The following is a 9,862-nucleotide window of genomic DNA, read 5'->3' as shown; positions in this document are numbered from 1 at the left end:
AGGCTCTCCATGGCAGGTCCACTGCAGTGTCTTACTTTTACCTCAACAGTACAAACATTACATTACTTGGCTGATATATTTTACAGAGGTGTATTTGGCATAGACAAGATTTTTTTTAGAACAACACAGCATTTGTAAATGTCTCTCTTCAGGTCCTGGCTGGCAGGGAAGAATACTGTATCCTGCTTTGGGGGCCATCTTCGCTGCAGCCCTCCTACTGGTGGTCATTGCCTGCTGGAGGCGAGTGACGGAGCAATACTTCAGATAATAATATCAGAACATCATCAGATTACTGTGAATCACCACAGCAACCTCTGATTAGAGAAAACAATAATGTGCATCAAATTTATATCTGCATTTTCATCTGCCCCATATCTGTACACACATAATACAGTTACAATATTATAAACTTTGCTGTTGTGTTTGGAATTTAGGAGACAGAAGACCAACTCGACCAAAACCTCAAGGAGCGCCCACAGCAATACACAGGTAAGCACTGCAAGTTAAAATGGAAACATCCTATGCTGACTGTACTGACTGGTTTGCTCAGTAGATGAGTACATTTTGCCCCATTATATAATTACACCAAAGGCAGTACAGGCATCACAGGTTACACTGGTGCAGTGAGGTTTAGGGAGGGGGGGGGGCACCTTAAGAGACGTGCTAGCAACAGACACTAGCACCCACAGGCTTTAGCCTCCTTGCTAGCACGCCTGCCTCCAGAGATTGTGAGTCTGAATCCTGTGCGCAATGCAGGTTAAACTGGAACTTGTGAGGTTACGTTAGAACTTGTCAGATGTTCATGAAATATTGTACTACAGGAAATATTTTCATTCTTCCCGTTTCTTGTCTTTCACAGGGAGACTCTGATCCTGTCTATGATGACGTCTCTATAGTCCCCAAGGCCTGCAGCGTTGGCCAGAGAGTCCCAGCGCACCATGAGGAAGAGGAGGATGATGTTCAGTATGCCAGCGTCCAGTTCAAGACCAACAACAAGCAGGAGGTGCCTAGGCAGAAGGAGGACATCCAGTATGCCAGCGTCCAGTTCAAGACCAACAACAAGCAGGAGGTGCCTAGCCTGGAGGAGGACATCCAGTACGCCAGCGTCCAGTTCAAGAATTTCAAATCAGAGCCCATCGTCCCTGAGAAACCTTCGCCTGGCACGCCAGAGGAAGAGACCCAGTATGCCTCAGTGAGACTCAGTGCTGCCACCCAGTGAGTATTTACTGACTTTACAGAAACATTGTACACCTCAGACACAACTTCTTGTGATTTTGTGAAACTGTACAATTTGTGAAAAATGTACAAAATGAAAGAATGAATATGAAGTTCAACATTTACAATAGTCTGTTTGGTTCTGTTTGGTTCTACAGCAGCTTCTCTTTCTTTTAACAAAAAAATTGTGGAGAATTTTAAAAGTAAAATTATAATTTTTTTAAACATTATAAAGCTCTTATTCACAATACACAGAACTGAGGATGATGATGATGTTGAGGAGGAGGATCTAGAAATGGCTTTGATTGGATACTCATGTTTCAAGTTCTTAATATATTACCTGCTACTTGTTTCAACAAAGCCTATGATCAGCTCATTGCTTTTGAAAGACACCTTGGCCCATGTCAATCTAGAGCAGTAGTACATTTTCACAGTGAAATTCTCTGGTAAATCAGCATGATAAAATGTTTCAGGGTGAAATTTGTTGTTGACTGAGATGTTCACTGTCCACAGAATAGGGGGTGAGTCTGCAATCTACAGCAGCGTCAACAAGAAACCCAAACCATGACAGCAAGAGACCCTGGCCTGACCTTTACACTGTCTGATGAGCAATGACATTTGTAGTGATGTCTGTAATTGTATTTATCTCAACTTAAAAGCATTTTATTTCAACCCCTGTTCATTTTAATAAAATTGATTTGACTTGACTGGTGTCTGAACTGTTCAGTATGTGAAGTGTGTATGCTTGTGGAGATTGAGACATCAACATATTGTTAGTTAGAACATTTTACATTTATATTTATTTATATAGAAGACACTTTAACCCAAAGTTACATGATGTTAGTGTGGTTGTGCTCTGTCAGCTTCTTGGTAATCAAACCCATGATGTGGGTTGTGGCTTGTGCTCTGCTAGTTGAGACTGGTGTTATTGGCCCCTTTGTTCTAACAGTTGACCTACAGGAACTAAACTGTAACAAAATGCTGTAAGAAAACAGCCAAAGTCTGACAGTAACATACTGGATCCCATTGAAAAATACTATACCGTAGAAACAGTGCATTCTGGGCCATATTTATAGAATACTGCAATATACTGTTAAATAGCATTGCATTCTGGGTGTGTTGGCTATCAACGGCAGAGAGGCTCAGTGAATACAGAACTTTAGTGTATTTCTAAAGGAGACATGCGGAACCTGAAGCAAGTCTGGACATTGATTATTATCTATCTGAACCCTGCACTTTATGAACAGATCACAGTAATTGAGTGTATTTCACTGTTTCAGAACTTTTGATTGGCTATTTCACACATTTACTTCACATACGTCACCTCTTTGTCAGGCCGGAGCTGGATTGTTGAACCAGTGGGTATCACACTGAGCAAAGGTAGGACCCAAGTGCAGATCATAGGAAAAAGTTTTGTCTTTATTTACAAAAACACAGAAGATCCAGATAAGAACAGTAGGTAGGAAAATATCCCTACAAAACAGGGCAGATAAGCCAGGTGAATTTAAGCTCCAAAATGAGTCAAAAAACAAAGAAGCATCTAACTGCTAAACAGTGGAAAACAAACTAGGAACATCCAGAAAAAACACACAGGAGGACAAGCGGTTGCTTTAGCGTGGAGACCCAAGGTAGACAGACCACTAAGACTCCGTAATAAGTTTGACAAGGGGCCAGGTGTAAATACTAGACTGATTGGTCATGTGACAAACTAACGAGCAGGTGGAAACAGAAAACAAACAAAGGCAGGAAGTAAACAACAGGTGAGAGTCTTTGGCGGCCTCTAGAGGCCAAACAATGTCCCATCTCGTCACTCATCTCGTCACTTCTTGGTTTCCCAGAGCAATGAAACCACAGGGCTCCCACCGTCTGTCTTCCATCTAATACATTACAGTTCAAATTTTGACAGAGTTTGAAGGAATAATGTATCTTGCCAGTGCATTGTGAAATGTATCGTTTTTTAGCAATTTGTCTCATTTAGTCCTCCTTTAGGCACTCTTCTTTTGCCTAAAGGACCACTCAAGTCTGACTGTCTCAATTTTCCACCATTTCGAGAGAAAAAAAAGCAGCAATGTTTTTTCATTCACTCTGCAAAACTAATAGTAACTTCAAAGTAAACAAATTAGTTGACTTAACTAGGTGCTTACATTTTGACATTATTACAAGTACAAAACAAGATATCATTACTTCCACAAGCATTCTCTCAGCTTTCCAATTAAGTGAAAAGCGTCATGGTTAGTGATACAAAACAATTACCATTATGTGGATGTGACAAAATTATGTTTTTTTATTATGTTTATGTGTGTGTGTGTGTGTGTGTCTGTATGTGTGTGTGTGTGTGTGTGTGTGTGTGTGTATGTGTGTGTACGTGCACGAGCACTTGTCTGGTTGTTGTAAGAGTGTTGCTGGTTACAATAACATAATAAGTTGCGTCACTTAATGAACCACCTCAAAACTAAGTGAACAGATTTTTTTCAGGCAGGCCAACATATTAGTGCAGCACTATACTTTAGATGTTTACACAGATTACTCGATTTAGCTCAGCTAAATTTGAGGGGAAATCTAGCTCATCAGCTGGCAGGGATTTCTGTAGATGCAGTCTGCAGTTACAGTCCTCAGCAACAGCTTATCCGTCGTCGTCATGGTTACTCATGTTACTTTTCAGTTTCAGAAGTCTTTGAATGTAAGACTGGAGGCTGACTTCAGTCAGTTTATTGTGACACACACACACACACACACACGCAGGCCAAGGTCACAGTGAATTTTTCCTTTTCCTCTGCATTTTTCCTATCCTGGACTGTCCTTCCTCCAGGACCCCAGGAGCAGTGGGCAGCCTTTAGGTGCCCGGGGACCAAGTCAAGTGATCCGTCCGTCTTCGTCAGGGATGGACAGGAGAGTGTTCTGCTCTTCTGCATGCTTTTCTGTTGGGGTTCTTAGTGGAGGAAACCCCTTGTGAACACGGGGAGAACATGCAAACTCCACAACGAAAGGCCCGGGAGATAGCCCACTGAAGGCCTGGGGAGAACCTGCCCCCCAGTACCAACAGCTCCCCATGCGGGAATCGAACCCAGGACCTTCTTGCTGTGAGGCGGCAGTGCAAGCACCTGAGCCACCATCGCATGCTCAACGTGTATAATGTGTCTCCCTCAGAACCGTTCTTTGTCCAGCGTGTAACGTTTATAAGTTACTGACTCCCAATTGGCCATTGAAATAGGTGACGGACTGGTGATTGACTAGCTCTTCATATACTGGTCACCACCATATTGTGTCATATACTGTACATACACCGTTCGCCATTATAAAAAAGTTGCGGGTGATCATTTTCCTACTTCTTGAGGCTGAAGTGGCTTGCAGAGCTTTGGGCATTGAAATGAGTGGAAGTGGAAATAAGTCACTCTCTCTATGACTCTAACAGTGGCAACTCTGGAAATATCTCCTAGACTCAAGAGATATCCAGTCCAGATCAGGGCCATATATGGTTTTCTGCGTGTACGTGTGCTTGTGTACAAGAAGACACAGCCAAAGTAGGTCTTTCCTAGTGAACCCCCTGATTGGTAATCTGGTGATATTGGGCGAGACGGGTAATATGATCTTTGATGGTCTTTGATGAGACTCTGACCAAATTGCCCATTTTTTCAGGTATATTAGGCTAATATGCAATTACATATGCAATTCTTGTGTCCTTGCTTTTGAAAGTGTGCAATATCAGGAAATCATTTGATATGGAGGTGACACACACACGCACACACACACAAACGAACGTGTGCACGCACACACACACACACACACACACACACACAAAGCAAGCAAAGCAAGATTGTATGGTAGCAACACAATTCAGATGAAATTATTTGTTTGAAACAGATGTAGCATTCCATAGGAAAGGTGTTGGTAGTGTTGTTCCATGACAATAGGCAAAGAAAAGTAAAATTGCCAATTTTGCTTGATTAGTAACTGATCTTTCTAGCAAGTATTTTTGTGTAGTAGATTGTGTAGTACAATGTAAGGAAATTAGAGCGAGTTTGTTGGTTACACTACACTTTTTTACCCTTTTTGGTCAAACATAAGAAATCGGATAATTTTCAGGATTTAGAGTGCTTCATGTCTTGAAAAGATTTAAGTGAGGGTGTTTGGAGTGCTTTGCCATATACCAGGATCATGCTTTTTGAAATCATTAGGATAAAGCTACCTTTAATGTAATGCAAGGCTTTGTGTAGCAGAGATGTCAATGTCTTAGGCAAAATGATTGCAGGCTTTTGTCATTCATGTTTGGAAATGTTGAACGGTCTGAATGGATTACTTTATTCCGCTGACCATCATGTGGAAGGAATGCTGTTAAGAACGTTAATGTTGTCACTGAAAGCAATGAGTGAAGTAGATGTTTTGGTAGTGGTTTATAATAAACCAGTACCAAAACATCTACTTTACTCATTGTATATTATTACCATTGAACATGAAAGCCTGTGAGAAGGTAAATGTACTGTAAAAACAGGTGAATCATATATACCATGTATTTACCAATATAAACCAATATTAAGAAAAGAAAAATCACAATTATCCTGTCTCAGTATTCCTTGCATGACCCTTTTATCTATCTATACTGAGGAGAGCAAAAATGACACAGAAATTTGTTTTTGAAAAGGAATAATGAAATACCCAAATAAAGTTTAATTTACTGTTATGTTGTGATTAAAAAAAAAACTGAGACCTATTTTCAGAAAATATGTCCAGTTGCAACAAAATTTTAAGTCATTACAGTGCAAAGTTGTCCAGTATTTCACAATTACTTTATTGCCCTTATGAACAAAACATGTCATACTGATTAATGTCAGTAGTAAGAACTCAGTTATAATCCTAAAAATTCACCACACATATTAAGCACTGTCTTTCACAGTATTTATCTAAAACTAATAAAAGGACAAAAGTATTAAGGTATCCCATGAATGGCCCTTTTCCTGAGGTTCTCATTGGTGTGTGTGAAAGTATTTGCACCTGGGGAACTGTGTTAATTGGGTTTCAGCTATGATGACATGAGTTCAAGATATCGAAAGCCAGTGTTTTCTAAATGAGTACGTGGTGCAGACAACGCCCCGTGCTGGCCTCAGCAAAGCCCCTCAATGGCCGATCAATAACTATCCCCCCTCCCTCCCTTCCTCCACCAGCACCAACAAACACCAGCAACTTGTCCTCCTCGTCATCTTCATTTCCACTCCTCCTATTCCTCTCCCTCTCTGCCGCACAGCACTATCTGCTCTGCCTCAGCTCAAATAAGTACTTTGTATTAAATGTTTGTTTTCCATGTGCAATTAGCACGTCAGTTTTTCCTGATTCGCTATAACCGTTTCCCTCAGCAAGCCTCAGTTCTCAAATTTTCTTTTTACATTTAACATATTTTATTTCTCATAACTAAACATATTCACTCAGTTTTCAATGTGTGAACTTCATGCACATCTACAATTTGTTTCTCAACACACATTTTTTTATGTCACAACTGAAATTGACAATTACGTAACAAAAGCCTTGCCCTTCAAAATACAAGACTCTGGCTGTATTGGCAATGCATTGTACTGTAAAAACATCTTTGTTACTGTTACAACCCTCCGCACCATAATTGGTCGAGCATTTATGTTTTGAATAAATATATTTCAGTTTACTGTAATGAGCTTTTATAGTCTATTGCAAACAAAAATTCCTGAAAATTGTGAAATTTGAACTCTATTTGTGTGCCTACATTTTCACCATGCTGTGGTTTGCAGCGGGAGTGATGTGTAAATTATTCTACACTTCCTTGTGCTTATTATGATGTGGTGGGGGCCGTCCACAAGGACAGTGTTTAGGCATCCTAGGCTCTGCCCAGCCCCCCTCAAAGCCGAGATAGGTCCCATCATCCCCAGCACAGGCTACTCAACTCAATGACAGAGACACGGACATGCACAGCTCCACAAATGCGTAGCGTTTATTTTTATCCAGACATAAAAAAGGGAAAGCATTCACAGGAAAACTAACTCCAGTGCACTCAAAAAAGTGAACTCTGTGAGTTGCTGAATCAAATAAATGTACTTATATTCAATTTAATTAACATTTCTGTGTTTGGTTTTAAAATCTAGTCCACCTTAGTAAGTCTAACTTAAAATGAAAACTTGTTAAAGCAAAAGAAGCCAGCTAAGTTAATTCAACATAACACTGTTGAGTGAATGGCACAATCACCTCTAAAATGTAGTCCACTTTAGTAAGTCTAACTTAAAATGAACAATCACCTCTAAAATCTAGTCCACCTTAGTAAGTCTAACTTAAAATGAAAACTTGTTAAAGCAAAAGAAGCCAGCTAAGTTAATTCAACATAACACTGTTGAGTGAATGGCACAATCTGTATATATATATATATATATATATATGCTGTGATGTTGTAACATTAGTGCATGGTTTAAGAGTGATATTACTGGTCCTACTGTATTTGTCTTGTGAAAATCAAGCATATATGAGTACATGTTAGCTAGCTAACGAGCTAGCCAATTAATAAAATGCTACCTGACAGACATACATTAAAATAGCGATCTTGTCGTCAGAGAGCAATAAGGATCCGGAATAACCGGTGAATAGGGCAATACGCGGGTGGCATGACTAGGCATTAGCCAATCAGAATGTTCGTACTGTCGTTGCCATATAATACATTTCAATATTTGATAACTAAATGTAGATGATTTGTCTGACAGTCCTTGAAGATACAGTACATGTAAAAGCTCAATCACTAATAAATAATAATTTTATATAAAACTAATAATGCTTTCTTTACCACACCCAGAGTTTGGTATGTGTTGAATGATATCACGTTGATATCACATGATGGTTGTCGTTTTCCATTGGTAATAAATAATATTACAGAACCAAGGTATGGCATGGTGGCTCAGGTCCTTGCACTGCCGCCTCACAGCAAGAAGGTCATGGATTCGATTCCCGCATGGGCCACTGTTGGTTAGGGGGGCAGGTCCTCCCCAGACCTTCAGTGTTCAGGTGGGATAGGTATCTCTAGGTATCTCTGTGTGGAGTTTGCATGTTCTCCCAGTGTCCACAAGAACCCCAACAGCACACTGTCATATCAATCCCTGACCAAGATGGACAGTTCACTTCACTTGGTCCCCGGGCACTTAAAAGCTGCCCTGGGGTCCTGGAGGAAGGACAATCCGGGATGGGGAAATGCAGAAGTCAAATTCACAGCGATTGTTGACATAACTAGGCTTTATACCAATGAAAACCATTTAGGTACACCTTATTCAAGTCAGTTAAGTTGGAAATACAAGGAGTTGTTCAGTTGGTGTTAGTAAATCCAGTTGAGTTAGAATTACATAAGTGAGTTAGGTCAGTGTAATGAAGGTCTGTTTAGTTCGATGAACACTGCCTGATCAATTAAGGCTAACTTGACCAAATAATATTGTAATTAGTTAATACAGTCTTGTTGGTTTTACATAAGTTAGTTATTTGCTCTGTAATAATAGTATTAAATTAGTTTGAACACAACTCAGTTATGTGGGAATCATTGACATAACAATATTAAGTAATTTGAACAACTTATTTTTTTGAGTGTGGGATGCCTTTGATGAGAAGTCCTTCAAGGGATCATCCAGCAGTGGCACCACAAAAAAGAAACAAACAAACAATACAAGTACAACAACACATATTTCCCCAAACTCAGAAACAAAACATAATTAAATCATAGTGATTCTACATGGCTCAAAATCCAATTCAATCACCACAAACTCAATCCCTGGGTGTAACATTCAAACAAAACCATCATCATAAGAAATATAATAAAGGCAGGAAAAACAGCAAAACCCTCAAATAGGATTATCCCAAGACCCTAGAACATTTGCCCCTCAGATAGGATTAGGCGTCATGGTTTGGGATGTTGAGTTAATAGGCCCAGTTAAAGTGTTTAAGCAAACGAGAAAAACGCTACTAAAAAAGACAAAAGAATGAAGAAGGACTACTCTACGCTTTCAAATGGCCACACTGTTGTCCACATTTCTGGGGTCCAGATAGGTGTAGGGAAGCTCCAGCTTCTTGTTCCGCTCCTTGATGTCATCTGACAACTTCTCCAGATCCTTTCTAAATTCTTCAATTAGCGTGCAAGGGACCTCTTCCTCATACAGCTCTTCTAGGAAATCTCCCAGAGGGTACTAGAGACAACATGTTAAGATAACATGTTGCTAATGTACATGTTGCTAATAATGTTTAACACACTATGTGTGAGTGACAGCATCTTGATATTCCGTAACTGCACACTGTTCACAGTTTTGTAAAATATCAGGTCTGATTAACTGTAAATGCTTACAGATGCCAGATATGCTTTAAACATAATGAACAGACTGCTTTTCTTGTAATATACAGTACCAGTCAAAAGTTTGGACACACCTTCTCATTTTTTGCGAAGTGTTTTCTTTACTTTTATTATTTTCTACATGGTAGATAAAACATTTTTTGTTTAGTGCATCATTCCATATGTGTTCTTTCGTAGTTAAAATGTATTCAGTATTAATCTACAATGTAGAAAATAATAAAAGTAAAGAAAACACCTCCAAAAAATTAAAGGTGTGTCCAAACTTTTGACTGGTACTGTAACAGTAAAGTTATGCAAACCAGAAAAATGGCATTA

General features: G+C 39.5%; 1 long non-coding RNA gene across 1 annotated transcript; it reads left to right on the top strand.

The window, feature by feature from the left end:
- Positions 1–432: 432 nt before the first annotated feature.
- LOC116219349 lies at positions 433–1,891 on the top strand. Its single transcript, XR_004163174.1, has 3 exons — positions 433–489; positions 860–1,215; positions 1,729–1,891. It is a non-coding gene; the product is annotated as an uncharacterized LOC116219349 (long non-coding RNA).
- The last annotated feature ends 7,971 nt before the right edge of the window (positions 1,892–9,862 follow it).

This window comes from Clupea harengus, chromosome 24, assembly GCF_900700415.2.
Source record: "Clupea harengus chromosome 24, Ch_v2.0.2, whole genome shotgun sequence".
NCBI classification, from domain to species: Eukaryota; Metazoa; Chordata; class Actinopteri; order Clupeiformes; family Clupeidae; genus Clupea; species Clupea harengus.
This window is presented reverse-complemented; position numbering and strand designations above follow the sequence as displayed.